Source organism: Lepisma saccharinum, chromosome 9 (assembly GCF_977018435.1).
Source record: "Lepisma saccharinum chromosome 9, izLepSacc3.1, whole genome shotgun sequence".
Classification (NCBI taxonomy): Eukaryota; Metazoa; Arthropoda; class Insecta; order Zygentoma; family Lepismatidae; genus Lepisma; species Lepisma saccharinum.
The window spans coordinates 45,106,641-45,121,414 of record NC_139237.1 but is presented as its reverse complement, the minus strand read 5'-3'; positions in this window follow the sequence as shown (position 1 = coordinate 45,121,414).

Below are 14,774 nucleotides of genomic sequence, written 5' to 3'. Positions count from 1 at the left end.
ATTCACCTCATTAATGCCCTAAACACACATCCTACCAATATATGAATGCGAGAGAAGTGAGCAAGAAAATTTTACATCTATTACTTTGCAGGCTTTTAAAGAATATTAATTTAATAGTATGTCAATACATTTGTAGTCTTTTCCAGCTTCTCCTTTGGTACGTTCGGGGTGCATTGCATCTCCCTTTCCTCTGCTATTCATCGTGCGCCCTGATCTATTTCACCCTTCATCATCATCATCATCATCGTCGCGACTTTAATGCGTGTCAGATCACATCCGAAAACCCGTGATCACAGCATAATCCGCATAATACATATACCGGGTGTCCCAAAAGTCGTTTGACCAAGAAATAAATATTTGTATTTGAAAACAATACTTGTGTTATTAAATCAACAATAATTTAATAAATAAATACAAATATTTATTTCTCGATCAAGCGAATTTTGGGACACCCGGTATATGTAAGGCGTGGTTCAACAGTCCGTCAGGGCCAGGATCTGCTTACCGACTGCCGGCCTCACACCCACTCCAACAAGTTACGGGGTGACACGTGTCAGCACGTCGAACTCCCAGTTATTACTGTACGTTTCCATGACCGGGTTACGCTACCTATCCGTAGCTCTTCAGTTTCCTCACGATGGTGGGTGGCCACAGGTCCCATACACAGGCCGAAAATTTAGGAGGAAAGTTCTTACGCTTTCACCAGGAGACTCGAACCGGCGCACGTCCCGTAGCCCAAAGCATGAAGCCCAAGACCGCACAGATTCGGCGGGGACTGATTTATTTAACGTATATATATATATTGTGATTTATGACTATTGAAACTTGACTCGGTTATAGTAGGGATCGGACTCAAGCGTGACGTAGCTTGGAATGAAAGAGGGAACTCTTGATTGACTCGCTTGGCTATCGTCGATAATTGAGAGGTTACAGAGTTCATTGGAAGATGGTCACTCACCTTCGTTGTCCCTGGACACTCGTGGACAGACAGAGCAGGGGCTGGTCTCAAGCGGCTGACCGAAATCTAGGATGCTCCGAAGGACTGTTCTTCATCTTACGGGCTTCTGCGGTACTTACTGAACGGCACCTTGGTCTACTCAGGTAGGAACCTCCTGCTCGGTGTATTGTCTCGGATGGTGATCACTCAGTTCTCTCTCGTTTGTCTCCAGAATTGGGGTTTTATCGATCTTTATTTGGTGCCGGAAGTTACTGACATTGCCTTGTGTCAATCGCTACTCGCTACTTCTTCCCGACTATTGCAACCTGGAGTTGCGGGGTTATTCCGCTGAATTAGTGGAATTCGTGACTGTTCGGGGGTAATGTCCCAAAGGGTGAGCTACTCTCGATGATGGAGGCTGGGATCCTTCATCAATATACCGCGTGAGGCACCTAAAAGTACCACCTGAAATAGCGAAGAAACCAGAAACGGTAGTGATGTGAGGTTTGCGGGAAACAATAATATCAAATGGGGCTCGTAAATCGGAGGTATGGGGTGGGTCGAAAAATATCGACAAATGGGGCATCTGGAGTAAAGTCATATTTTTTAAATAGAACGATATACAATAACATGCATAATATAAAAGAGCACACGCAGAGAAACACAACGTCGTTGGTCTCATGGATCTACTGCACATAGGAACGAAGATATGGCCATGTGAAAATATGTAAACAAACTAACAAGTGGCCCACTTGACCGTCAGTACCACGGCATGTACAGGTATGAGATGTCGGAAGCCATTGGACAAGATGAAGACAGAACGTGTTAAAGGAAGAAAAAATACAGTAGACATCGTCAGCACCATGTATTTGACAGTGTTACAGCATAATGAAAATGACCATGACAGTATGTCGAAGAACCACTGCGTAAGAAGCGAAAACCTGTCAAAGTGTGTGTTCAAAGTGGTGGCCGTCAGCTGCGATACAGGCAACGAGGCGCCCACGCAAAGATCGTTGCACAGAATGTAGCATCTCGTAGGGAATGTCCCTACAGGCCGCAGTAATGCGGTGTTGCATATCCTCTGGAGTTGTTGGCACATCCCGGTAGACAATGTCCTTCAGCTTTCCTCACAGGAAAAAGTCTAACGGTGTCAAATCTGGGGAACGAGCCGGCCATTTGACAGGCCCTCCACGTCCAATCCAACGATTTGGAAATGTATTTTCCACACATGCTGTAGCGCGTCTTGCACTGTGAGCTGGGCACCCGTCATGTTGGTACCACATTTCCCTCCTTGTATGAAGTTGTATGTCCTCCAATAGTATAGGCAGTTCATGTTGTAAAAACTGTATGTATCGGTCAGCATTCAGTGTCCCTTGTATAAAAAAAGGGCCAATGAGATGTTCACCCACTATACCACACCACACGTTCACACTCCATGGGCGCTGGCGTTCCACTTGGCGAAGCCAATGGTCACCGACCAATAGTGCATGTTCCTTAGGTTGACATTTCCATGATTGGTAAAAGTTGCCTCGTCAGTGAAGAGGATACGTGACAAATCGGGTGTGTCGTGTCGTAACAACCATGTGCAAAACCGAATACGGTCCATAAAATCATTCCCGTGAAGTTCCTGATGGAGGGAGATATGATATGGGTGAAACTTGTGTGTGTGTAGAATGCGCAATACACTTCTCTGACTCATTCCAGCATCCCTGGGAATTTCACGGGAGCTAACGTGCGGATTCACAGCAACAGCGGCGAGAACATTTGTTGCACCTGTCTCACCTGTAGTTGGCTTGTTCCGCACACGTGCTCGTGGTGTTACACTTCCGGTGTTTCTTAATTTAAAAAATAACTTACCAAACAGACGTCGAGATGGCTGTCGTCTGTCCGGATATCTCTCTGCGTACACTCGGTAGGCTTCTGAGGCATTCTTTCGGCATTCCTCATAAATCAGGATCATGTCCGCTTTTTTTATGTTTGTGAACACCATAATCTTCGCTCTTACCACTACGACTCCTTGCTATGAACTAACACGATCTCGTGGACCTGCTATCAAAACTTGCTCTGCGTAAAGGCAGTTCTGTCAGGCACCTGAGAAGTCTTACATGGCGTGCTAGTGACGGTCAAGTGGGCCACTTGTTAGTTTGTTTACATATTTTCACATGGCCATATCTTCGTTCCTATGTGCAGTAGATGCATGAGACCAACGGCGTTGTGTTTCTCTGCGTGTACTCTTTTATATTATGCATGTTATTGTATATCGTTCCATTAAAAAAAGATATGACTTTACTCCAGATGCCCCATTTGTCGATATTTTTCGACCCACCCCATACCTCCGATTTATGAGCCCCATTTGATATTATTGTTTCCCGCAAACCTCACATCACTACTGTTTCTGGTTTCTTCGCTATTTCAGGTGGTACTTTTAGGTGCCTCACGCGGTATATATATATATGTTATCTCATAAGTAATTACGCAAACTGACACAGGTGAAAGTACACGATGATAGAAGCAAAAAAAAGGTCTCGGTAAACATGGGTCTGCAAACGAGCCTGTTTTCGTGATAATCGCGAATGTGTGAATACAAGCCGCCACTGACTTCATTGTTTGTAAACGTCGTCCTAGTTCGTAAAATGCTAATAATACAGTAAGAAAAGTTGTTGGAGATCTCATTGCTTTATTGAACATTCTACTTACTGATTATACCCATCTTGTTTGATTACAACGCCACCTCTCGGAAATGTTATCTTTTGTAAACAAAGAGCAAACCTCGAAACACGCAAGGAGTAAAGCTTCCGGTGCTTACAAAAAGCAGTCAATGACTGTTTCTAACCACACATTCGCAAACATTTCTACCTACTGTGGAAATGAGGCCATGACCTCGAAATATCAAACTTTTCCTGAATTGTGGGAAGTGTTTACTGTCTCCTACACCTATATATATATATATTTATATATATATATATATTTATATATATATATATTTATATATATATATATATATAAAAATATATATATGTGTGTGTGTGTGTGTGTGTGATAATCGTTGAGTATCGTGTTTAACATTTCTGCATACTTTTATTTTTTCTTTAAACATATTTGAGAAAATAGTAAACATTGGCCTATTAATGGTTGAATCGTAATACCACTGACAGTGGTAGAAATACATCTTATTAGCCACTTGGGACTTCTGTAGTCAACTGAAAGATCGTAAAAACAAATATTTGTCAATAAGCAACGTCTCATATTACTTCATAAATCTCTTTACATTTCTTATTGTTGTGGGCGCAATTTTGATTGCTGCTGCAATCTTCTTATGTGTAAACTTAACTAAACAAATAAGCCTTGTAAAATTAGGAACGTTGCATTAGCTGTCGAGGTTGTGCTAGGGAGAGGGATAAGTGCGGACCGATTCGTGGATGAGTTCTGTGGGATTTTTAAAGTGAAAAACATATTTACTGCCACATGATTACTGATATTGAAGTAAGAAATATCACCTTGTTTTGCGGAGCGAGTAAGGGAGGATGGAGATTTCAATGAATGAAACAAAATTCCTTACACTTTTTTTTAAAAAAACACGGATATTATTGTAATTTTCATGGTAGTTTCTATATTTTATTTTTTAGGATACGTTAGGATGTTCCAGGCACCTGCCGCCCCGTGCGCACGACAATGTAAATAAACATTCGACAATCAAATCATTACTTCCACTATTGTTACTTCTGAGTTAGTAACTATGTTACTAGCTCAGAAGTAGGTCACCTCTCCACCTTCCCCTCACGGCTTCATTGATCTCGCCAAGGAAGAAACAGCATAGGCTCTCTCCATGAATCTAAGACAATTGCTATGGCGGACAATTACGATGAAGCCAAGATCACGGACAATTGCGATGATTTTGACGGTGAAGGTCATTTTACAAATCAATGGTAGGACAATTGCGACGAGCAGGATGACTAACCCTAAGGTGCAACCACCTAACCCTACCTAGAAGTGGTTGTAAAGCAACACGTTTACAAGCTATCTTGCCAGTCTATTCGAAAATATCAATATCTCACATAATATCTCGTAAGAGGTATTGTATGGGGTGTTAAGTTACCCTTCAATTTGATAGAGGACTTAAAATGTCATCGCAATTGTCCATCCGCTTTATCACTTCTGTGTTCATCGCAATTGTCCGTCATCGTAATTGTCCACCATTACAATTGCCCGGCTACCCCCGCCATACTCTGGAAAAAAAAATATCATTCCAGTATAGACGCTGATAGAGCGAAGTCGCAAGAAATAATTCCCACATTGAAATCGTGTACGCATCACCCTCTCTCCATGCATGTATTGCATAACCTATTTTATGTTTCAAGAAATTAAAACATTAACGCTCCAAAGGGCTGTATCGTCTTCTGGTAGGAAATATAACAGTTCATGGCAACCGCCAGAGTAAGGAGAATTCTTTTCCGGAGAGGGTAGTAATTTTAAAGGTGGATATTACCACAGATAAAAGTATTATCAATACCACAGCCCGTGTCTTCGCGATCACATATCCCGCGGAGTGCCTTCCGTGACATCACGTTCGCAGTAAGTTCTAATTTAGCAGCGGCATCTCTTGTTTGATAGTTTGATCCAGAAGTGAAAGCAGGCGCCTCCAAGCGGACGATACGTGAACGTCTAGCAGAGACTAATTAAAAGCGAAAAAGGTTTGCTGCCTAGTTCAGCATCTGCCTATAATACGTTTATCTGTGATATTACATAGCTGTTTTTAACCAAACCAATCATAATCAATAGAATGTTCATTTTATAGGTTTGATAAACTAATCAGGACCGGACTTCCAAAATGGAATTTGCACCTTGTTCGGTACAGCAGTCATCTCACGAGAATGTCCCCAAACGAGGGGTGACGGAGTGCAGGGGAAGACCGGACTATTTGTAGATTTCAGGGGTAGCAGGAAGTCTTCCGCTACGGACAATGTCCTTGTGGAAGCGAGTGTGCGTGGGTGTTTTTTTTAGCTTTTTCGTGGTTTTTATGGTCTTGTAAGAGTTTTGACAGATGTAAGGAGGAAAGGTGCTACTGTGCATATTGATGCGAGTGAATTGTCAGCAAAGTAATTGATTTCTGCGATCGTGAATCTCAAGAAATGCAATGTTCGGTGCCAATTACACAGAGCACCAAGCGTGCGTCTGCAGCAACAGGTTTGCCGGAGCCGAAGATAAAGAGAGTTTGGAACGAATCGCGGGAGCGGAATGATAGGTCACCGATGAGAAATCTCGTGACCCCAGGAAAAATTAAGAAAAAAACACCGCACCGTAATATGACTCTTGATGATTTAGACATGAATATCATCAGGAATTCCATTAGTGATATGCACATAAGTGAAAAAAGTGTGCCGACTTGTAAACTTTTGTCTGTCATACGACAAATTCCCGTGGAAATAGGATTCTTTGCGTCGTTTAATGAGAAGAGTCGGCTTTGACAGCTTTTGTAAAAAAGGTGGCAAAATATACGCTTTCAAGTTCCCGAAAAAAACTGAAACAAACGAAGTTACAATTACAGTCAATGAAAAAATGTCAATGCCTAAAGTATATTTGTCAAGTGTCGTGTCAGAAACCTTCGAATAAAATAAATGATGAACAGTGTCGATCTGAAACCATGAGCCGGAAAATTTTCATGCCAAACCTAGACCGATAAAGTAGTGTTTACCATTGTTGAGTTTGCAGTTTTGCACATTGTATGTGCAAATAAACGTTCTCAGCTTTCGTTGTTATTCTTCTTTATTTTCTTCTAACGCCAGTGCTGTAACAGCCAATTCCGTCGTCGAAAATCTCTTAAACATTGTATTTAGTACAATCGGCAGGCTCTTTATACCAAAAATATCGGTGCACTCTGTCAACACCTTACAGCGAGACCATAGCACGTGTTTCCTACCCAGGTTCCACTCCCCCAATCCTAATAGAGGAGTCGCCTTCCGCTACGTCATTTCCCTTCTGCTGGGGATCATCTCTTGAGCGGTGATCTGTACAATGCACTTCCACCGGGAAACGAAACCATCATCCTTTGGTTACAATGTGATAACATTGTAGATTTTTTTGAAATACAGAGCGATCCATTGAGGTGTAGACCGTCGAGACACTGTTTGCGCTATCGGCAAGCGAGGCGCTCGCGGCCGTATGTCAGCAACTGCCCCTGAATCAAGCGCCCAAGTTTCCGTAACTAGTTTAACTAGTTAGTTATTGAATGAACTTCAAGTGCCGATTGGGTTATGAATCATAAATAAATACACACTGTGCCGTACAAAATATTTGCTGAGCCATAACACACTTTTCGATTGCGTAAACTAGAAAAACACAATACGTAACTTTTAACCAGAATAATAAACAGGCCACACAATACAGAAACAAGGTCCCTTATCACTTCACAGTCTCGTCTCTACTTTCAGAACCTCCATAAAAACCGATTTCTAGCCCCCACCAGCTTACGTTAGTGGATGTCTTAATAAGGATGTATCAAAAATATGTGCGCATGGAAAGCGACTAGTGTGAACACCTCATTTTATAAATTTCGTAAGTAAATAACTTTTATAAATACTTATGGAAACTGTTGTGCGCTTGCTTCATCGACACTCTATCGACAAACGGCATCGAGTGCCTCGCTTGCCGATAGCGCAAACACTGACGCGGCGGTCTACAGTTCAATGGGTCTCTCTGTAGAAGTAGCTCTACGTTATATTTATTAACAATGCAGAAATTTATAAGCTAGAGAATTGGTTTCCTCAAGCTAAACTTTCACAAACATTGGAAATATTTTACCTGGAATGTTCTCGTTTTGTGTCCATCATTATTTTTATTGAGTATTAACCGACAAGGCTCCGATTCGATTTCAAGTGTCGACTTACTGAAATGTCTCTAGTAAAATCAATTACGATTAATATACGAGGGGATATCGAAAAGTAATTCAGTAAATTTTTTACAGCCGAACGGAAATGTATTAAAAAAAACTGAAATATACATTTTGCAGGAGGAACATTACTCTACTTTTCTACATAACATTCATTAACATTTATACATTTGTCCCACCGTGACACCAATGTTTCGCTGCCCATGCGGTAGAAATCATTCGGCTCGACGCGTTACCAATGACGCACGGCTGTCACAACTTCCGTGTCGCAACTGAAGTGTATGTGGATGTCATGCACGTGTCACCATGCACAGCACACAACTCATGATAGATTTCAGGTGGTTTCTGCCCCTTTGACCACAGAAACCGAATCACCCTCCGCAGCTCAACTGTGTCGAACGTCTCAAGCGTGGCTGTCATTTTGAAACAACTGCCTCTCGGCGTGCGCGAGGTGCACACACCTGCCATCTCGTGGAAAGGTGGAGAAATACATATACATCCGTTTGGCTGTAAAACCAATACTGAATTACTTTTTGATATCCCCTCGTATTTGTGCTAAACTGTTATATTATTTTACAAACTGGAAAGGATTGCTTGAACATGTTTGTTCATTGTAACCAACTCCAATCAACAGTTTGTATTGCTTTTTATGGGGAGCGTGTAACTTTGGCACAACCTTGCTCGGCCCCTTCAATTGCCATTTTTCCGCTGTTGCAGTTTTTAAAAAAAATAATAACGTAAAAGTTAAGAATAACAAGCAAATCAGAATGAATATTAATGTTCTCTAGAAATAGTACGTTGAAAAATAATGAGAAATCTATGAGACGTGAGCATAAGAGGAACTTCCCTCATCACATTTCCTTCTTCCTATATAGAAATGCGCCACAATTCCGCACTGAAACAGCAAGAAAACAACCTTTCTTCTCGTAAGCTCGATTTTAATCTGAATCCAACCACCAGGGGGTAGTTTTCCCACACTGCTTCCACGTGTAATTTGCTGACGAACCAGTTTCCCGCTGGGACCAGCAGGTGGCGTTCTTCTTTTGTTTCTCTCAGTGAAGTATTAGCACGAAATTGTCTTCTCTTCGACACAATTAACTTGCACGACACTTCATTAATCAGGATGTCACGTGGGGAAGACCCCAGAATCCTTGGCTATGCAATGGAGCCCCCTGGCGGAGAGAAAGCGAAACTAAAACGTGCTGATTTAGATTCATCCACTGGAGCTGAAGTGTCGCTGCTGTGCTGTTTTAGTTGCTCGACAGCTAGATGTCGCATCTCTCAGATTCAATGAACAAGTGTATCTTTATTACTTTTTGGACATTTAAACTCAAGGATATCTAGTTCCAGACCGGAAACAATGCAATCATGTTATTTTTTGTGCTTTGCAATAGCAAGCATTGGTGGTATATTGCTGAGAAGAAACTTAAGGAACCTTAACAGGTTCGGCTTACATGTGGTTGGTTACTTTACAAAAGTGACCAAGGTTGAGGCAATAGATGCCTGTGTTCAATAAGGCAGATGTTTATCCTCACTTATAACTCTGTTCCGAGTATGTAGCTCAAGCGCACGAAAACAAGTCTCTATCCAAGTAGGAACGCGAGACGGCTCCACCAATGAATGAACACGTGAGAGGGAATGGATTTGCATGGAGGGGGAAAAGCGACAGCAGTTACCAACCTTAGCATGAATGTCTACTAATTCCCTCTGCGCACTGAATTCCCCCCCCCCCCGCCTTCTCTGCCGCTATGCTCGGCCTTGCATCACAGATTCATGGGATCGAGAATACACGGTGGAATTCAGAGACTCACAATTCACTACACGAGTAACAAATATCCATTTAATATCATAAGTGGTGCCTAAAAGGTTTAGGCTGACATGTGTATCCTGTTTCCTTCAATTTGCCGACTGAAGTACTATGAAAAGCAAGTGATATATTAAATAAGAAAAATATGCGCCTTTTGGCTCATTGTTGTAGCAAATAGTATTTTCTGCACCCGACAAGGTTGAAGAAAAAATATCCCAGCCTCTCCACCTAAAAAGGATGCCTTAAAGTACTCCATTGAAACTGTTTGCAAGACTCTTTTCCGTCAGTCCTTTTATGTAGCACCCCGGAATAACGACCCAAACTATTCAAGAATATTCTACTGGGATTCAAGAAAACCACCTTAAAATGATTCATCGCTTCCGGACGGTAGAAGACATTAAGGAAATTTTGTTACGAGACTTCCAGGCTTGTCCTCAAAACTCTTATCTGAACATATTCCAATGGTAGAAGAAATGCTCGGTCGGAACTAGTCTGAAGGAGATAAGTTGTGTAACAAGGAATAAAGTAATTTTGAAAAGTTCCGGTACATTCTGGACAGTCCTCGTATTTAAGAAATTAGACAATGATATATATATATATATATATATTGAATTCCTACATTAATCAAATTATCATTCTTTGGATGGCTATAAATCGAGTTTACTGCCCTAATAATCATTCACTAACTTAACATCTAATTGTTCAAAGAAAAATGTAGTAACGTAACACTTAACTTCCTTCCGACTTTGAGAAAACGTCCTTATTGAACCAAATTTTTCATTAGTTTCATAATATTTTCTAAAGTAACTAATCTTTTAAAAAATATTTCGATTATTAATAATATAAATTTGTTTAGTTGCTAACAAAATATAATTTATTGTACAGGGTGATTCAAAAGTCCCTTAACACCCCCTATAAAATGTAATGTAGTTAGGCTCTGTACAAATGGTCAGATAGAAACAGTTTAGGCCTAGGGAGAACCATATTTGTGTGTTCCAAATTAACATCCGCCATATTGGTGGATGCCATATTGAATTCAACTCAAAATTTTTCAATGGGAAGGAGGTGAAGTGATATATCAAACCAGGCAATACTTTCACGATAAAAAAAGTTGAATCCAATATGGTGGACGCCTTCTTGGAATACACCAATCTGGTTCCCCTCTAGTACCCAGCCTAACTTATTATTTACATTTTATAGAAGGGGGATTAAGGGACTTTTGAATCACCCTGTAGACCGCCATCTAACAATATGAATTGTGGAGTATTTTCTTCAAAAGAGGGTTCATACACTGAAAAAATACACTGGAATTAATGAGTCAGGGTTAGTGATCGCAAGAGACTCACACCTAGGGTGACCAGATACATACATTCAAAAAAGAGGACAGTGCATGGCGAAAATGGAGGATACAGACATAAAAAAGAGGACGCCGAAAAAAATGCAGCACATTTGCCATCACCATTAATTTCATAAACATATAAAATGTGCTTCTTCTAACATATAACAACAATCTATTCCAGCCCTGGATCCCTATTTTTGTAAAACAATATTGTTGCTGTTTATAGTAGTTCTTCTCCTTTGTATAGACTAGTGCAACTGTAGGTTGGAATTGATTTTCTGTGGGGTGAGATACCCAACTGAAATTCGCTCCTAACAACTGTAACTTCTGGATCCGCCACTGTTTTCCAGTTCCGGGATTCGAACCAGTGGCCTTTTGCATCGTAGCGCTGCGTGCTAACCACTCTGCCACGGACGTTGGCACTTTGGTATTTCATAAATGTAAACATTACTTAATAATCAAATTTCTCATTACGCGTTTCTGTGTTGCGTATGTATGACTCGAAAAGGAACTGCAGTCTGGGACGTGTTGAAAGCTCATTTGGACAAAATGATAGTGACTGAGCTCCTAGGTGCTCAGTGAGCATTGATCACACCTCAAGTGATATGCTTTACATGTAAAATAACACCTTGTTGATCATTATGGGTGGAAGCATTTTTCCAAAAAAGGAGGACATTTACCGATTCTAAAAAAATCCTCCCGTACGCCGGACAGATACCTAAAAAGGAGGACATGTCCGGATAAAAGAGGACGTCTGGTCACCCTACTCACACCGCATTTTAATTAACGCCTACCTTCAATGGTGTTAAAATAACACAACCTAAATATATAGTTATTATCAACATAGTAATAAACAACATAAGTTCTATGATAGGCCATGATTTCACTTAATCATCATTCATATTCATAGTACCAGTTCTATGTGTTAAGCGAATACTGTTTATGGGGTATTGTATGCTTTGTAGAAATCTTTAAGGTTTCCTACTTAAATTATATTTGGATTTTGTAATGTTGAATTCTAATGGAGTCCTTCCATTCCAATGTCATTGAGTCCTACTGTAATGATGGTTGCTAGTTGAAATTTTTAGCTACTATTTTCTAAACCTGGTTTAATACACCTGTTAGTTAGTACTTTTGAAAATAGCTAGTTTCTGTAGAGAGAGTGGAGATAGAAAGTGTTTGATGTTTTCTCTCTTTTAATCCTCTTCTTATTTCTTCTCTCGGCTTCACTCCTCCTCCCTCATCTCCTTCTTCTTACAAAGATGCGATGAAAGAGGGGGTATCTGACTAGCAAATCATTCCTATTTTAATTCTCTTCTTCTTCCTTCCTTCTTCTTGTCTCCTCTCTCTTCCTCTCCTTCTATCTACTTCCTCCTCTATATCTTCGTATCATTCTGCTTCTACATTTCCGTTTCTTAGCTTGTTTGATTCTTTCCGATGTAATGCAAAATATTCTTCTATTGATTACTGTAACTGCAATCTCATAATACCTGGTCCCGCTCATCTCTTTTACATTTACTGGTTCTTTTTTGCTTAGTGATCTTGTGGGTCTAACGTTTTGGAACATCTCTCCTTTATCTTTATTATGTTCCATCTTTTGTCCACAGTCTTCTTGCTTATCCCTCTGTAGAAAGTCACTCTCCTCTTCCATGGAAACCACATCTGCCAGAGTATTAATATTCTTAAATATTTTATTATTATCTACGAGGGGTGTCCCATAAGTAGTGAGCCTGATAGGGTTCCCATAGTTCAATCTGAAAATAATTTGGCGATTTGAAATACCAATTCTTTGTAAGTGTATATGCAAAGCGGTGTCCAGTTCGAACCATCCTATTCGTCTTTGCAGGAACTAAAAGTGTGCTAAGTGCGTAACGTCAGAAAAATGAAGAGAGAAGAGAATCGAGTAGTGATCAAGTATCTGTTGAGAAAGAGGTTGAGTCCCAAGGAAATTCATGAGGATATGGTGAAAACATTAGGAGAGGATGCTCCATCCTCTGCCAGTGAAGAGATGGGTAGTCGAATTTAAGCATGGGAGAGTGAGTGTGGAAGATGAATCTCGCCCAGGCAGGCCAGTGTAGATGGTGACACAAGAAAATGTAAAGAAAGTGCACAAGATTATTCTTGCATACAGACGTGTGACTGTGCAATATATTGCAGAGAAACTGAAGATGTCAAAATCAACATTGTGCATGACCAGTTGGGGATCAAGAAGTTTTCTGCGCGTTGTGTTCCAAAACTTCTGACAAGTGAACAAAAGTTGACAAGACGCATGATCTCAGAACGAAATCTTCAGCTGTTCTAGTCCGATCCAGACGGATTTGTTGAACGACTTGTGACTGTTGATGAAACCTGGGATCATTACTATGTACCGGAGCCAAAACAGGCATCAAAACAGTGGAAACACCCCGGCTCCCCCACCCCTCCGGTCCCTCTGCTGGGAAAGTGATGACGACAGTCCTCTGGGACTCTAAGGGTGTTTTGTTGGTTGATCATCACCATGACTGTGTCACGATATCCAGTAACATGTCAAAATGACAGTTGTTTATTTAATCATATTACGGTTAAATGTAAAGTATGAAGTTTGGTTTATGTAATCTGAATATTTCCAATGCATATGTAGTAAAATTGATATCCGAGCAAGACATCGGGAGTTGGGAGACGGGTTTTCTGAGTGACAGCACGAACCGTCAACACGGCAAAATACATGACATATTTGCAACCGAAGCGACTCGTCACGGAGGAAAGATGGACTTATTTTTGTCAGGACCAACAGAGGATTCGCCGCGGGAGGGCAAATTGCTTTTCATCGGAGCTTCACGGATCACCAGGATTCCTAGCTATAGCCCAAGCTAGCGAGAACCGAAGACACGCTATGTGACCGCGTTTCGAGACAATGAGCCGGGGTCATTTCTATCTCGTCAGAAACTCAAGCCAAGCCATCCAAACGTCTTTTCAACGGACAATTTTGAATCTGATATAAATCTGCAGGACTTCGAGTTCACCACACAGTTAGTCAGGATTTTTGTAGAGAGACCATATCCACGCTAGACTCCCGTGCACTTATTGTTTTGTTTCCGTGGACTTTGTTATTTTTTGCGTACCGTGAGCGAGTTACCGATAGTGAGTTTACCAGTACGTGCCTTGCTCTGTGAATCATTTCGCGGTGGTTTGATTTTACCAAACGAGAACTACCATAAAGATGGCCGGCTAACACGATAAAGAAATGGGGCCGTCGCCCTTTCCCCTACGGCAGCAACGATGCACAACCACCATCCGGTGAAACCAGCCGACGCCAAAACCGACACTGGCCGACGCCAAGAGGACGATTCCAGTTCTACGCCCAACAGAAGCCCGGTACCAGATGGAGCGAGAGAGAGAAGGATGATTCCAGATCAACGCCCGACAGAAGCCCAATGAGAGAGAGAGAGAGATGATTCCAGGATGACGTTTGATTGATGCCCGATACACAAGAGAGATTCCGGGCCGACGCGTGAGAACGTACAGCCGACGCTTGTGAGAAGAGGGGATACGCGACGTCCTATGAAAGTGAAAGTGCCCGATATCGTCGCTACCACCCTTCTTCGCGTTCGACCTCAAAGGAACATTTTCGCCGCAAAGGAACCTTGTGCAAATCCCCGCGTCCAGGAAAGATGAACGATCACACGATGTAGCAGAGTCTGGGTAGAATATTCTTCAGATGGTTCATCTCCATGTACGCATGTATTGTTTGTATCTACGCCGTACCGTGAAAGCCAAAGTCTCATTGATTTGCAAAGTGACTCAGGAACCCCGAACCTTACTTCCG